This window comes from Salvelinus sp. IW2-2015, linkage group LG35, assembly GCF_002910315.2.
Source record: "Salvelinus sp. IW2-2015 linkage group LG35, ASM291031v2, whole genome shotgun sequence".
Classification (NCBI taxonomy): domain Eukaryota; kingdom Metazoa; phylum Chordata; class Actinopteri; order Salmoniformes; family Salmonidae; genus Salvelinus; species Salvelinus sp. IW2-2015.
This window is the reverse complement of record NC_036874.1, coordinates 19,848,455-19,864,291: the sequence shown is the minus strand read 5'-3', so window position 1 is coordinate 19,864,291 and position 15,837 is coordinate 19,848,455. Positions and strand designations below refer to the sequence as shown.

The following is a 15,837-nucleotide window of genomic DNA, read 5'->3' as shown; positions in this document are numbered from 1 at the left end:
ACTGCACAGTAAACACTCATGAGCAGGACTTGAGCAACGTCACTACCTCTTCATCGTCACTGTTGTGTTTGCGGTAGAAATGGGTACTTGCTTGGAGAACGCACGACAAGAGGGAGAGAAGGCTGGGTTTAAGGGCCCACACGCGTTTATCGAAGGAATAATGATTACTGGGTAACTCTGTTGACATTAACCAAATTGGAACTGTGAGTACTACCATGAGTACAGTTAATGTACTGCCACGAATAAATGTTGTGCTCGAACTACAGCTGATGAACACTTGCCCCCCAAAAAGAGGAAGTAAATAGATTTGTTATTCTGTTAACCACCACCGCTACCTCAGCCGAGCGTAGTTTTCCGTCGGAGTAATCCTCTCAAGTTTCACTGTTTGTTTTATTGTTCACATTACTACTTGTGTTATCTAATTTGTGTTCTTTCTTTTTTTAATGCAGGAGTTCGTTTTCAGTTCACTCAATATAGTTAGTCTGAATGCTAGGGGTTTGAGAAATCCTACAAAAAGGAAAGCTTTATTTTTATATTGTAAACGCAGTAACGCAGATTTTGTCCATCTTCAGGAAACTCATTCGGGCGAAAGTGATTAGGAATTTTGGAAAGCACAATGGGGAGATATGGCCTATTTCAGTCATGGATCAAATCATTCTGCTGGTGTTTTGATACTTATTCACAAATTTAAAGGTGACGTTCTAGAATCCACACCTTCACAAGACGGGAGATGAGTCTTAGTAACTGTTAAACTTGGCAATGCTATTTTCATCATCTGTAATGTATATGGACATAACTCACATGCTCCTAATAAGACCCCTTTTACCCAATTTACCAGGAAAGTACAGGATTTAAGCAACAAATACTCAGAGGCTTTTCTAATTATTTCAGGGGATTTTAATGAAACACCTGATGCATCTGCTGATCGTTTTCCTCCTAGAACGAGCCAAAGCCCTCAAAATAGTAACATTATCATTACATTATTCAAGGATCTCTGTGTTGAGGATGCCTGGCGTTATTTCAATCCGGATGCAAAGGGTTTTTACCTGGACCAACAAAACTATCTCACGTAAATCTAGAATACATTTATTCCTAATTTCCCTTTTTTTGTTACAATTTGTTATAGATGTAGATCATCAGTTGGCTCCTTTTTCTGATCATCACTTGATTTCCCTGAATTTACAAGCTACTAAAAATTCAAAGGTACTCGAGGATATTGGAAATTAAACAACACACTTCTTAAAGATCCTACTCTCATTGAAAACATAAAATCATTAGCTAAAGATATTTTTGCAAGAAAAGACGGGTCATGGAAGTAGATGGGAATTTTTCAAATATAAGTCAGAGTGGTAGCCATTAGACTCGCCAAAGAGCTGATGCAATTAAAGAACCTTAGAGAAAAGGAGATGAGCAAGCTTGACAGTTTTCTAAAGAAAGATAATCTATCTGAAGAAGAGGCGTCTGTGTTCAAGTCTTTACAACTAGAATTAGAACAGCTTTACACGGATCTGGCAAAGGGCGCCTTTGTAAGGTCAAGAGCAAAATGGATTGAAGAGGGGGAAAGAAACACTAGTTACTTTTTTGCACTTGAAAAGAGAAACTACAAAAGAAAATCTATAACTGCACTCAAAATTAACGATGTTTTATGCAAAGATCCCATTACAATATCATCATTTGTCAATTCCTTTTATGAAAACCTTTACAGCTCTCAATTTCAGGAAGATGGTTGTGAAAGCTACATTTGCCACATTCAGAATTATGTCCCTGTAATTGAGGATGATTTCCACTCAGTTTGGGAGTTCCTAGAATACCCGATTTTCAATATGTATCAAGATTGCATAAAAAAATGGGGAAATGGTCTCCACTATGAAACAGGGCCTTATTTCATTGATTCCGAAGCCCGATAAAGACCCTTCTCTTATTGACAATTGGAGACCAATTACTTCATTAAATATTGATTACAAATTGATTGCTCTGGTTTATGCCAAAAGATTAAAGAAAGGAATAGATACCATTATAAATTAGACTCAAACAGGATTTATGAAGGGCCGTCACATAAGCTCTAACATTCGTTTAGTCTTGGAACTTATAAATTATTCAGATGCAATTGACTCAGATGCGGTTGTCTTATTTTTGGACTTCTGTAAAGCCTTTGACACAATTGAACATGAATTTCCCTTTAGGTCTCTTAAACTTTTTGGATTTAGTGAACATTTTATTAAAGTAATTCGCATGTTTTACAAAGATCTAAATAGTTCTGTGCTACTAAACCTTAATACTTCCAAAAGATTCAGTATCAACAGAAGTGTACGACAGAGATGCCCAATTTCGCCATTTATATTAATTTTGGTTGTGGAACTTCTATCTCTAGATATTCTGATTAATGCAAATTTGTAGGGCTTAACCATTTTTAACAAAGAAATCAACATTTCCCAACTGGCTGATGATACTACTCTTTTCATAAGAGACAAAGACCAGGTCGCCCATGCCCTTAATGCTATAACTGCATTTTCTATTGCATCAGGTTTAATACTGAATGTTTCTAAATGTGAAAGCATTTGACTCTGATGATAAAGAAATAGAAAATATTCCTGTAAAGGACTGTGTTGAATATTTAGGAATACATCTGTCAAGAAACCACTTAGTCAGACAACATTTGAATTTCTCTCCTAAAATTAAGAGAACTAAAAATATATTTAATAATTAGCTACAAAGAGATCTTTCTATACTTGGGAGAGTACTTCTGTCCAAGGCAGAGGGACTGTCTCGTTTTGTGTACCCCTCATTATCGTTATGTGTAAATCCWGCTACTTGTAAAGAGATCAATAAGACCTTTCTTGACTTCATCTGGAAAAATAAGTCTCACAAACAAAAAAAATCAGTCCTTTCTAACAAAAGAGCTGAAGGCGGTCTAGAAGTGTTGGATTTTGTTGACATAAATAACAGTTTCAAGATAAACTGGTTGAAAATGTTTTGATCAATAATGATTCAATATGGTATTTCATTCCAAATAATGTGTTTAATAAATTGYGAGGTCTTCAATTTTTACTGAAATGTAATTATATTCCTGAAAGATTACCTGCTAAATTGGCTAGGTTTCACCAACAAGCTTTAATGGCCTGGAAGATATGTTTCCTGCACAATTTTTCCCCACTTAAAGCTCTTTTGTGGAATAATTCAGACATAACTATAAGGAATAAGTCATTGTTCTACCCCAGCTGGCATGAGAGGAATATTGACTGTGTTCTTGATATTTACTACAACAAGGGTAATATTCTCACATATGAACAATTTATAACATTGAAAGAGTTTCCAATACCTTTCAGAGAGTTTATTTCTGTGATCAAAGCCGTTCCCAGTGGTCTAACTACACTAATGAAAACTCATCTTAGCTTTGATAATGATCACAAAGTTTATCCAGAACTCAGATTGGAAGGTGTGTGCTTACTTGAGAGATCTTGTTGTAATAAATATATAAGACAAATTCTTCATTCACAAAACCAACTTACACCGAGAGGAAAGTTTTTCTGGAACATGCTTATTCCTGACATTGTCTGGAAAAAATGCATGGTTAAGGCCTTACAAATATTGTATACCAAACAAAGTTAAGGAAGTGCACTTCAACATTTTACATAAGATATATCCATGTAATTCTATGATATCCAAATTTGTGGCTATTGATAATATCTGTGTTTTCTGTGAAGAAGAAGGTGAGAATCTGCCTCACTTGTTCTTTGAATGTAAATTTGTGTCCGAATTTTGGGAAAATCTTGCAAAATACTTATTTACCATTATGAACACTGCCTATGTTTTTGACATGAAATATATAATGTGTTACTATTGCAATGATAACAAGACCACTGAAATTATTGTGATTTTTTTTTTAATTCTTGTTGCCAAATACTTCATACACAAACAAAAATTCCAAAATTCTATACCAAAAGTAATTTTTTTTTGATTGAATTGAACTATTTTATTAAAACATTAACCCTAGTGAACAATAACAAGAATAACATTTTCCTAAATCATTACAAAAATACTTTTTCTGAGTGATTACAATTGCACTAGAATTGTTTTAATTTTTTTGTTTGTTCCAGTATTTTCTCATTAATACCTGCGTTCTGTTTTGTATGATGTAAGAATGTAAATTGTTGATCTGTATTTGAATTTAAAAATATATATATATATATATATATATATTTTTTTTAAAGGTACTTGCTTGGAGTCTACAACAGTAACGCTTGCTTGGTGTGCAACAACCGGTGGTGGTGAGTATAACCAGGTATACCGGAATATAATGACCTCTCTGGTACAATTTAGCTAACAACGTTAAATAACGTTATTGCTGGTTATTTAACAATGACACCCCTTTACCTTTTCCACATTTTGTTGTGTTACAAAGTGGGATTAAAATGCATTTAATAGATTATTTTTTGTCAAAATACTAACAATTATAAAATACAAATAAACTAATTTATCTTGATTATATAAGTATTCAACCCCGAGTTAATACATGTTAGAATCCCATTTGGCAGCGATTACAGCTGTGAGTCTTTCTGGGTAAACCTGTAAGAGCTTTCCACACCTGGATTGTGCAACATTTGCCCATTTAATTATTTTCAAAATAATTACAACTGTAACTCAGCCTCTCAGGAACATTCACTGTTTACTTGGTAAGCAACTCCAGTGTAGGTAGATTTGGCCTTATGCTTTAGGTTATTGTCCTGCTGAAACGTGAATTAATATCCCAGTGTCTGGTGGAAAGCAGACAGAACCAGGTTTTCCTCTAGGATTTTGCCTGTGCTTAGCTCCAGTCCTTGTGTTTTTCATCCTGAAACTCCACAGGCCTTAATGATTACAAGCATACCCACAACATGATGCAGCCATCACTATGCTTGACAGGTTTTTATTTAACCTTTTATTTAACTAGGCAAGTCAGTTAAGAACACATTTTTATTTTACAATGAAGGTCTACCCCAGCCAAACCCTAACCCGGACAACGCTGGGCCAATTGTGCGCCACCCTATAGGACTCCCAATCACGTCCGGTTGTGATACAGCCTGAAATCGAGCCAGGGTCTGTAGTGAAGCCTCTAGCACTGAGATGCAGTGCCTTAGACCGCTGCGCCACTCGGGAGCCCAAATATGTAAAGTAGTTCTCAGTAATGTGTTGTATTGGATTTTCCCCAAATATAACACTTTGTATTCGGGACAAAAAGTTAATTGTATGTCATATTTTTTGCAGTATTTCTTAAGTGCCTTGTTGCAAACAGGATGCATGTTAAGGAATATTTGTTTCCTGTACAGGCTTTCTTCCTTTTCAAATCAAACTTTATTTGTCACATGTGCCGAATACAAGTGTAGACCTTACCGTGAAATGCTTACTTACAAGCCCTCAACCAACAGTGCAGTTCAAGAAGAGTTAAGAAAATATTTACCAAATAAACTAAAGTAAAAAATATAAATAACACAATAAAATAACAATAATGAGGCTATATACAGTCGTGGCCAAAAGTTTTGAGAATGACACAAATATAAATTTTCACAAAGTCTGCTGCCTCAGTTTGTATGATGGCAATTTGCATATACTCCAGAATGTTATGAAGAGTGATCAGATGAATTGCAATTGATTGCAAAGCCCCTCATTGCCATGCAAATTAACTGAATCCCCCAAAAACATTTACACTGCATATCAGCCCTGCCACAAAAGGACAAGCTGACATCATGTCAGTGATTCTCTCGTTAACACAGGTCTGAGAGTTGACGAGAACAAGGCTGAAGATCACTCTGTCATGCTGATTGAGTTCGAATAACAGACTGGAAGCTTCAAAAGGAGGGTGGTGCTTGGAATCATTGCTCTTCCTCTGTCAGCCATGGTTACCTACAAGGAAACACGTGCCGTCATCATTGCTTTGCACAAAAAAAAGGCTTCACAGGCAAGGATATTGCTGCCAGTAAAATTGCACCTAAATCAACCATTTATTGGATCATCAAGAACTTCAAGGAGAGCGGTTCAATTGTTGTGAAGAAGGCTTCAGGTCGCCCAAAAAAGTCCAGCAAGCGCCAGGACCGTCTCCAAAAGTTGATTCAACTGCGGGATCTGGGGCACCACCAGTACAGAGCTTGCTCAGGAATGGCAGCAGGCAGGTGTGAGTGCATCTGCACGCACAGTGAGGCAAAGACTTTTGGAGGATGGCCTGGTGTCAAGAAGGGCAGCAAAGAAGCCACTTCTCTCCAGGAAAAACATCAGGGACAGACTGATATTCTGCAAAAGGTACAGGGATTGGACTGCTGAGGACTGGGGTACAGTCATTTTCTCTGATGAATCCCCTTTCCGATTGTTTGGGGCATCCGGAAAAAAGCTTGTCCGGAGAAGACAAGGTGAGCGCTACCATCAGTCCTGTGTCATGCCAACAGTAAAGCATCCTGAGACCATTCATGTGTGGGGTTGCTTCTCAGCCAAGGGAGTGGGCTCACTCACAATTTTGCCTAAGAACACAGCCATGAATAAATAATGGTACCAACACATCCTCCGAGAGCAACTTCTCCCAACCATCCAGGAACAGTTTGGTGATGAACAATGCCTTTTCCAGCATGATGGAGCACCTTGCCATAAGGCAAAAGTGATAACTAAGTGGCTCGGGGAACAAAACATCGATATTTTGGGTCCATGGCCAGGAAAATACCCAGACCTTAATCCCATTGAGAACTTGTGGTCAATCCTCAAGAGGCAGGTGGACAAACAAAAACCCACTAATTCTGACAAACTCCAAGCATTAATTATGCAAGAATGGGCTGCCATCAGTCAGGATCTGGCCCAGAAGCTAATTGACAACATGCCAGGGCGGATTGCAGAGGTCTTGAAAAAGAAGGGTCAACACTGCAAATATTGACTCTTTGCATCAACTTCATGTCATTGTCAATAAAAGCCTTTGACACTTATGAAATTATTGTAATTATACTTCAGTATTCCATAGTAACATCTGACAAAAAAATATCTAAAGACACTGAAGCGGCAAACTTTGTGGAAATGAATATTTGTGTCATTCTCAAAACTTTTGTCCGGTGGCCAGTTGATTAATTGTTCAGCAGTCTTATGGCTTGTGGGTAGAAGCTGTTAAGGAGCCTTTTGGTCGTAGACTTGGCGCTCCGGTACCGCTTGCCATGCGGTAGCAGAGAAAACAGTCTTTGACTTGGGTGACTGGAGTCTGTGACAATTTTATGGTCTTTCCTCTGACACCGCCTATTATTTAGGTCCTGGATGGCAGGAAACTTGGCCCCAGTGATGTACTGAGCCATACGCACTACCTTCTGTAGCGTCTTACGGTCAGATGCCGAGCAGTTGCCATACCAGGTGGTGATGCAACCGGTCAGGATGCTCTCGATGGTGCAGCTGTAGAACTTTTTGAGAATCTGGGGACCCATGCCAAATATTGTCAGTCTCCTGAGGGGGAAAATGTTTTGTCGTGCCCTCTTCACGACTGTCTTGGTGTGCTTGGACCATGATAGTTTGTTGGTGATGTGGACACCAAGGAACTTGAAACTCTCGACCCCGCTCCACTACAGCACCGTCGATGTTAATGGGGGCCTGTTCGGCCCGCCTTTTCCTGTAGTCCACAATCAGCTCCTTTGTCTTGCTCACACCGAGGGAGAGGTTGTTGTCCTGGCACCACACTGCCAGTTCTCTGACCTCCTCCCTATAGGCTGTCTCATCGTTGTCGGTGATCAGGCCTACCACTGTTGTGTCGTCAGCAAACTTAATGATGGTGTTGGAGTCGTGTTTGGCCACGCAGTCGTGGGTGAAAAGTGAGTACAGGAGGGGACTAAGTATACACCCCTGAGGGGCGCCAGTGTTGAGGATCAGCGTGGCAGCCGTGTTGTTGCCTACCCTTACCACATGGGGGCGGCCCGTCAGGAAGTCCAGGATCCAGTTGCAGAGGGCGGTGTTTAGTCCCAGGGTCCTTAGCTTAGTAATGAGCTTTGTGGGCACTATGGTGTTGAACTCTGAGCTGTAATCAATGAACAGCATTCTCACATAGGTGTTCCTTTGGTATTTTTGTATTATATTAGGTTCCCCATTAGCTGTTGCAAAAACAGCAGCCAATCTTCCTGGGGTCCACACAAAACATGAAACATAATACAGAACATCAACAGACAAGAACAGAACTACATACATAAAAATAAAAAAAGGCAGACGTAGCCTACATCAATGCATACACACAAACTATCTAGATCAAATAGGGGAGAGGCGTTGTGTCATTTTTTTTTAACCAGGTTTGCTGTTTATTTTAGCAATATAAGATGGAAGGAAGTTCCATGCAATAAGGGCTCAATATAATACTGTACACTTTCTTGAAATTGTTCTGGATTTGGGGACTGTGAAAAGACCCCTGGTGGCATGTCTGGTGTGATAAGTGTGTGTGTCAGAGCTGTGTGTAAGTTGACTATGCAAACAATTTGTGATTTTCAACACATTGTTTCTTATAAGAAGAAGTGATGCAGTCAGTCTTTCCTCAACTCTTAGCCAAGAGAGACTGACATGCACAGTATTTATATCAGCCCTCTGATTACAATTAAGAGCAAAACGTGCCACTCTGTTCTGGGCCAGCTGCAGCTTAACTAGGTCTTTCCCTGCAGCACTGGACCACATGCCTGGACAATAATCAAGATTAGACAAAACTAGAGCCTGCAGAACTTGTTTTTTGGATGTGGTGTCAAAAAAGCAGAGCATCTCTTTATTGTCCAGGTGGGAAAGGGCAGTGTGGAGTGTGATTGAGACTGCGTCTCTGTCAATTAGGTTAGTATTGTGGAGTAACTACAATGTTGTTGACAGTGGTGTACTTTTTGGGGTATCTGTACTTTACTATTTATATTTTTGACTACTTTTACTTCACTACATTCTTAAAGAAAATAAAATACTTTTTACTCCATACATTTTCCCTGACACCCAAAAGTACTTGTTACATTTGGAAAGCTTAGCAGGACAGGAAAATTGAGAAATTCACGCACTTATCAAGAGAACATCCCTTGACATCCCAACTGCCTCTTGTCTGTTGGACTCACTAAACACACATGCTTTGTTTGTAAATTATGTCTGAGTGAGCCCCTGGCTATCTGGTTTGCTTAATATAATAATTGTTTTAATGATTAATACTTTTACTTTTGATACTTAATGTATTTTAGCAATTACATTTACTTTGATACTTAAGTATATTTAAAACCAAATACTGTTAGACATTTACTCAAGTAGTATTTTACTGGGTGAATTTCACTTTTACTATTTTCTATTAAGGTATCTTTTACTTTTACTCAAGTATGACAATTGGGTACATTTTCCACAGCTGGTTGTTGATCCATCCTCAGTTTTCTCTTATCACAGCTGTACCTGTTTTAAAGTCACCATTGCCCTCATGGTCAAATCCCTGAGCGGTTTCCTTCCTCTCCAGCAACAGAGTTAGGAAAGACGCCTGTATCTTTGTAGTGACTGGGTGTAGTGACGGGGCTCCCGAGTGGCGCAGTGGTCTAGCTGGGGTAGGCCGTCATTGTAAATAACAATTTGTTCTTAACTGACTTGCTAGTTAAATAAAGGTTAAATAAAAATAGAAGTCTTGCTACACCATCCAAAGTGTAATTAATATCTTCACCATGTTCAAAGGGATATTCAATGTCTGCTTTTACATTTTATACCATCTACCAATAGGTGCCCTTCTTTGCGAGGCATTGGACAACCTTCCTGGTGTTTTGTGGTTAAATCTGTGTTTGAAATTCACTGCTCGACTGAGGGACCTTACAGATAATTGTGTGTGTGGGGAACAGAGATGAGGTAGTCATTAAAAAATCATGTTAAACACTATTATTGCACACAGAGTGAGTCCATGCAACTGATTATGTGACTTGTTAAGCACATTTGTAATCCTGAACTTATTTAGGCTTGCTATAACAAAGGTGTTGAGTACTTATTGACTCAAGACATTTCAGCTTTTCATTTTTTATTAATTTGTAAGCATTTTCCAAAAAACATAATTCAACGTTGACATTGTGGGGTATTGTGTGTAGGCCAGTGACCAACAAATCTCAATTCAATAAATTACAAATTCGGGATGTAACACAACAAAATGTGGGAAAAGTAAAGGGGTGTGAATACTTTCTGAAGACACTGTAGGTAGCTAGCTATCTTTTGATCTAGCGAGCCAGGCTAGCTAATGTAACTAGCTAGCTAGATACCTCATTTGAACGTAGTTAGGTCGTAGCCCATACAAGTTTATTGTGTATTGTCTAGATACTGCTGGTTATGTAACGTTATCATTTGATAATGCTAGAAAGGCAGGCTAGCTAGCTGGCTACAGGTTAGCTAACGTTAGTTTACTAGGTAGCTAATGTTAGCCTGCAAGTCGTATTTGCAAGTTATTTTGTAGCTCATACAAGTTTATTCCGTTTTGTTTAGGGCAAAACTTAATAATGGATGTAGCTAACTCATGTCTGAGTCTGACTAATACAGTGAACTAACTAGGGTGCTTTCAAGGGAACTGGGAGGGGAAAAAACTAGGTCAAATCATGACGTCAGTGATCTTCAAGTCGGAAAGTCAGAGCACTAGAAAGATGCCTGAGTTTGCAACTTGGAATTGGAATACCGTTCAAAACTACGTTTCCCAATCGGAGCAGATTTTTGACCACACACCCACTAATGAATTTATGGCTACACCACTGGGGTTAGGCATAAGGTTATCTGTGTGGTTAAGGTTAGGTTTAAAATCACATTTTAAGAAGATACATTGTAGAAATAGGCGGCCTGTGTGACTTTGTGGCTGTGGTAACTAGTGACAACCTAGAATTATCTTGACCGAGTTACTGCCCTGATGACACAGATGGCGTCATCAACAACGGTAATGTGTGTTATGTGAAAAGTTGTATACAAAATAAATATATCCAGTTTGATAAGCTAGTAATTGAATTACCCAGCCCAGCAGATACAAGTAGTAGAGTCATTTTGGTTGTGAAGTACATTATCAAAACACTTAGTCCTTTCTTTATAACAATGAAATGTGTTACTTGGCTGTCTATTGTATCACGCTGTCACAGGCCCTACCAGTCAACACCACCTCATAAGATGACGAAGTAAATTGCCTGCTGCAGTTGTTCGAGAGATGTCCAGGTTCATGCAACACAGAAAAGACCAGCAAGGATACCCTCAGAATCACGCAGACATGCCCTTCCTGTGAGCATTCCTGTAAATGGAACAGTGGGGACACTTGGATCAGGTTGGTGACATTTGACCTGGTCAAGGTCAAACAGTTGTGAATTTTGTCCCAATTCACCTTCAGAACATAGCCTGGTTCCACCAGGCTGATCACTGTGTTTACCATAATATTTCACTTCACATATCATGACATCTGAAGTGAAATAGAAAGGTGAATGCAACGATCAGGTTGATTTCACCATGCTAATTATAACCACCATTGATAATGTAATCAGTGCTCTGTTTGTGTGACTGACCAGTATCTTTGAGGGGCCAGGAGCTCATCTACGCTGCCATGCCCATCAATGGGGCGCTGGCAAAGAACTTACCTCCAGCCTCACTTCTTGCCTGCTTACTAACGGTCGTCAATGGAGAGGTAGGTAGGTTTAGTCTGACCTGTTCAAACTTTAACATAGTATATCACATATCCTAAATGGCATTGGTAATCGAACAGTGACTGTGTATTTGTTCACAGATGCATCTATTGACCCAGCACTAGGAGACTTGCAAGATGATGTGATGAAGTCCAGACTGACATACGGGCTTCATACTGATGTCTCTAAATGGAGAGAGACCTGGTACTTGGCATGAACATTTTACTAGACATCTTTTACTTATTTTCTTCTTTTTTTTTAATTATTGAATGAATGGTATCAGTCAATATGGGGAGGGAGAAGCCCAGTGTATTCTGCACCAGGATCAGGTAACTCCTGGTGTATACAGGACACCATATATGTCTTGGTGGCGGCAAGGACACACCCAAGAAACACCCATCAAACCACACCCCCAAGCGAAGTCACATTTGGCTTCTGTCATGGCCACCAGCATTTCTTGAGCAATTCAAAAAACTAGTCCAAATCAGCGGGTGCAGTTCCCCTTTAAGTTCTCTCATTAGTCATTCAATTCTATGACCTAATATATTTCTAAAACAGCCTAAATTACATTTACTTTAGGGGCCCAAATGTAATTTGATTGTTAAAAATGTCGAAGGGGATTCTCGTGTTTTATTATTGTTCAAACTCGTTTTACATCTTGATACACACAGAGGCTGGGAGGCCTACTGTTGTGGGAGGCAGAAGGTGGCCACATTTTGTGGCAGTCAGTTCTATGACCACCAGACGGCATGTGAGCTCTATCATTGTTTTTGTTTACCTGCTTGATGATGTACACTGAGTATACCCCCCTACAAGGTGTCAAAAACGTTCCACAGGGATGCTGGCCCATGTTGGCTCCAATGCTTCCCACAGTTGTGTGAAGTTGGCTGGATGTCCTTTGGTTGGTGGACTATTCTTGATACACAGAGGTCAGGTGTTGAGTGTGGAAAAACCCAGCAGTGTTGCAATTCCTGACACAAACCGGTGCACCTGACACCTACTACAAAACCCAGTTCAGGCAAATAAATATCTTGTCTTCCCCATTCACCCTCTGAATGGCACACAAACCATGTCTCAATTGTCTCAAGGCTTAAAAATCATTCTTTAACCTGTCTAATCCCCTTCCCCTACACTGATTTGAAGTAGATTTAACAAGTGACATCAATAAGGGATCATAGCATTCACCTGGTCAGTATATGTCATGGAAACAGCAGGTGTTCCTAATGTTTTGTACAGTCAGTGTATAATATATCCTTTACAATTTACTTTCTGTAAGTAATTTATATTTAAAGAAAACCCTAAATGACAAAAGCAGGGAAAGACCTCAGCCTGACCTGAAAATACAGTATTGTCACAATCAATTGAACAGGAATGCAGACATGCATAGGCGTACATGTGACATACTTTACAGTCCTAAGGGAATTGAAAAGCGATATAAATTGTATTCTTTCTCAAAATACTACTATTACAACACTACAATGACATACAATCAGTTTCACCTACATACTCTCCCTCCCTGCTCCAGTTTAGCTCTCCATAAATGAGTGGGGATTTTAATTCATTTCTGCTCATGATCTTGATCTAATTAAAGCCTTCGTCCCTGCCATGTCATTTTAATAAACTGCTCCCTCCAATTACATATAACAACCTAGCACATTCAAATATTAACCTTCTGTGTGAAGTGTCTCTCCTTCCCTCGACTTATCTACTTGCGCATTTAAAATAATACATCGGGAAACTTCAAGATAATTCCACCTTTTTGTTTTGAATTCCACGATAGAGTTTAGCTATTGGATAATTTATTTCCCATTTTCTCTGACAGATTCTTGTAGATAATGAGAAGTTGGTGTGTCAATTGTCCTGGTATATGTTCCAAATCTGGTGAATAAATGTTATTTTTAAGAAAAACTCTCAAATTGATGGCTCCGTCAAATACCACCAGTCGTCATTCTGGACATGTTAACTACTGATGTTGTGACCCTCTCTAACCCTGACTCTACGAAACTGAATGAATGAAGTGAGGTCAATAAGGCCCGGGGAGATATGTCAATTGTAGATTCAAAATTGCCCCAAAATAACTCCAGGTTAAAACCCTTGACCAGAGGGGAGTTATTAGACTTCAAGGTTGACCTGATTTATCCACGCACAACACATCAGAACTCAATCCATTGAGAGGAGCTAAGATGACAACATGGTGCCCCGTAACAAAAAAATCGGTGTCTTATCATCCACTTTGTGAAATATTGATTCTAACCACACAGACTTTCATTTCGTGCTGGTTTTTAAAAGTACCTCCACTTTGGTCCAGCAGCAGGGCTGGGGCCAGATGCCATGCATGTTCCACTCTCCCAGCAGACCTCCAGAAAGCTTAGCGAGGGTTCAGTGAGTGACTAAAGTGGCTGAAGCAGACCGTGGACTAACAAAGAAACATTACCCTAGGGTCCCCATCCACATTATTTATGAATGATACACTTTCTCCTTCTCCTGCTTTTGGAATGTGTGAGATTTGATTTCAGTGATTACATGGTCATTTAGACATAATGCCGTACTTCACTATCAGCAACCTTAGGACCAAACTACTATTATAACATAAGACGCAAGTGTGAAGGTTCCGTGTTGTAGCGAACTTGAGATATGACTTCAGTAATTCTTAACAGTGGCTATAATGTGACAACTTGGTTAGGTACTGCAGTAAATAAGTCTGAGAAGAAGTGATGCCTCTGAGAAATGCAGCGCTGCCTCTTGGAAGAGCTACAAACATGGAGTTTGTCGTCACTATGTTTAACCCGATTAATACACTGTGTGTTGGTCTGAGTATCCTACCACAGCGTCCTTCCAGCCCAAGCCACAATTTACTAGGAAAACAATCTTCAGTTGGAGGGTGTTGTCTGTTGTGGGTCTGCGCTTTATACAAGTCCTCCCTGTGTCTAGAATTAATTACATTTTGTTATCTGGGAAAATAATGTGAGAAAAAGAAAGAGTGGGACTGGAAGGAAAGTAATGATTGATACATGGGGGAAATGAGAAGGTCACCAAAGAAGGGGGGGGAGAGAGGGCGAAAATACCCTCTGCTAGATTAACAACCGGTGTGCCACTGCTCTGTTATGTGTGAACACTGGACAGAGAGGCCAACATATCCCAGACTCCACGGCTGTTTTCCTAGCTCAGCTAATAGCATGTGGCTTCCTCAGCATTGCTCCTCAGAGCCAAGACACAACCAGAGACTGGGATTCTGGCACCTCCCTGAAAACAGATGACAATGTTGTTGTTTTTCCTGCCGCAGACCCCCCTCCACGAGTGCTGTCTGGTTAGAGGAGGGAAATGAGAAGGACAAATTAATTTAAAACATATGCTCTTGTCCATTTGCATACCGCCCCTTTGAGAAACGACACGCCTACTCGACGGCAGACTTGAGAACAAGATCATGAGGCCTCATTATTCAACCCATGTGTGCAAACAAAACATTTTTGACTGTATTTTGTGTAGAATTATGAATATTTGGGGTTATTATGGGMTATGTACAGTATGCTATGACACATCTGGACAACTTTTCAATCCTGTGTATAATACTCATACTCAGTATTATGTGTTATTCTACAACACTGAAAATATTATATGAACCCCAAAGCCATGTGGGGTTTGGGCTATTACATCTCATAGAACATCTCATAGAACATATAATTATGTATTCAGATGGTGGGCTACTGAACAAGCATCTCACTGAACATGCATCACTAATTCGGTTATTCAATCATTTTGTTGTGTCCACTTCAAGCCTGTACAACTATACTAGCAGTGGTCTCTGACAAACCAAAGATGTGTGACTTGTTCAGCACTTTGAGTGCCAATTGGAGCTCTAATGGATCATAAACAAATCAAATAAATTGAGCTGATTAGTGTCTAAATGCATTTGAGTGTTCTGTCATTCACAGTTAATCGGCATTGCTTCCATTTCAATCTGACATGATTTGATTGTGTTGTGAAGACCATTGAGTTTCAAAGTAACCCTCTGTTTCTCCAAATACGAGCAACCCCAGCTAGCACATAACGTTCTGAGAACCATATGTTTCTTAGAGCTTGGTGAGAGCATGGTTGTCCTTTGGTTATTTTGCCACAATGCTCTGGGAATGGTGCAAGATACCCAGATTCATAACGTTCTGAGAACCATATGTTTCTTAGGTGGGAATTTCAGTACATAATGTTTTCTGCAGGTTTCCTCGTGGTTCTA

General features: G+C 39.5%; 1 long non-coding RNA gene across 3 annotated transcripts; it reads left to right on the top strand.

Moving 5' to 3' along the window:
* Positions 1-84: 84 nt before the first annotated feature.
* On the top strand, positions 85-15,502 carry LOC111959014 (uncharacterized). 3 transcript variants are annotated; one of them, XR_002876609.3, is made up of 5 exons: positions 85-203; positions 4,212-4,268; positions 11,079-11,257; positions 11,496-11,615; positions 11,711-15,502. It is a non-coding gene; the product is annotated as an uncharacterized lncRNA (long non-coding RNA). The 3 variants fall into 3 exon arrangements; XR_002876608.2 differs by having other exon boundaries at positions 88-203; positions 4,212-4,282; positions 11,496-11,611; XR_002876607.2 differs by having other exon boundaries at positions 90-203; positions 11,496-11,611.
* The last annotated feature ends 335 nt before the right edge of the window (positions 15,503-15,837 follow it).